We start from the raw sequence: 1,502 nt of genomic DNA, 5'->3' as shown, positions 1-1,502 counted from the left end.
CCTCAGTGCTCTGTAAGCCCAGCTCTGACACTGCCTGGGTGCGGGGTGCTAGACCCTCAGTGCTCTGTAAGCCCAGCTCTGACACTGCCTGGGTGAGGGCCTAGCCCCCAGTGCCTGAGTTTCCACATCTGTGAGCCCAGCTATGACACTGCCTGGGTGAGGGGTGCTAGGCCCTCAGTGCCTCAGTTTCCACATCTGTACACTGGGTCTCTAAATGGTGCTGACCACCATGGAGTGGTTGTAAGGAGTTAATGACTCATATACATGAAGCTCTTAGAACAGGCCTTCCCCTTTGCCAGCACTCAATAAATATCAGTTATTATTAGCAATATTAGGGTCAGGCTACAATAGTGAAGGGTGCTGTTTTGTCCCTGAGAGGACTGGAACCTAGATGGAATGGGAAATAATAACAGCAGCCATCATTTGAATTTCCCCTGTACGCGGGGCAGCAGACTAGCACACTGAGCAAATATCTCAAGTAAATACAAATCCAGGTGGAAACAGAGAAGGAACCTGTGACAGAAACTGTGCAGCCAGGAGAGGCCAGATCTACATGCGCTGAGAACACAGGGTGTCGGCAAAGGTTCCCCGAGAGCCCACTTCGCCCAGTTGTGAGAAGAGAGGGCAGAGCTCAGATGAGCAGGTGCGAGGAGCGAGTCGACTGCAAACAATGCAGAGGACGTTTCCTCTGCGATGATGGGAATCCCTTTCCTAGGTGTCTTTTAAAGCAGAATGTTTTCCCCCTCTGCAGGGAGAGGGTCATGCAGTGTGAACCTGCTGGGGAGGAGGGAGTGAAATATTCACAGAGCATCCTCCCTCAGGCTGGATTTTCAGAGGTAGGGAGCAGGAACCACTAGGGCAGTCCCTGCACGGGCTGGTCTGGGCTTGTGTGAAAACCTTGGCGAGGAGAGGCCCATGCCAGCGACGCGGCTTCCTAAGCAGGACGTCCAGCGAGTCAGTCACCAGCGTGGGCGCCTCGTCCTGGCCGTGGAACATTCTGGGCTGCGCCGCCTCTGCTGGGGGTGGGGCTGCAGGGACCCTCAGGACCCTCACACCCTCGGGGAGGAAGAAGCCTGGGCTGAGTCCCCGTGCTTGTGGGGAAGCTCTGAGCATGGACACCGTGGCCACTGACCACTGGGGTGAGGACCTCACCCCTTCCCTGCATGTCTATGCTGGGCTTTGAGGGAGGGTTGAGCACAGCCCCCCGGCCGGCGGGGCAGTTGGGGGAAGCTGGGGGGCAGCCGGGGGAACCTGTGAGCATGAGGAGCCAGAGATCCCCTTGGGAGAGGAGGGAGTATGGTCGTGGAGGGAGTATGGGAGAGGAGAGAGTATGGGTGTGAAGGGAGTATGGGTGTGGACGGAGTATGGGAGAGGAGGGAGTATGGGAGAGGAGGGAGTATGGAGAGGAGGGACTATGGAGGGGAGGGAGTATGGGAGAGGAGGGAGTATGGGAGAGGAGGGAGTATGGAGAGGAGGGAGTATGGGAGAGGAGGGAGTATGGG

Source organism: Mandrillus leucophaeus, unplaced genomic scaffold (assembly GCF_000951045.1).
Source record: "Mandrillus leucophaeus isolate KB7577 unplaced genomic scaffold, Mleu.le_1.0 Scaffold6, whole genome shotgun sequence".
NCBI classification, from domain to species: domain Eukaryota; kingdom Metazoa; phylum Chordata; class Mammalia; order Primates; family Cercopithecidae; genus Mandrillus; species Mandrillus leucophaeus.
The sequence above is the reverse complement of the archived record's forward strand: the minus strand, read 5'-3'. Positions refer to the sequence as shown.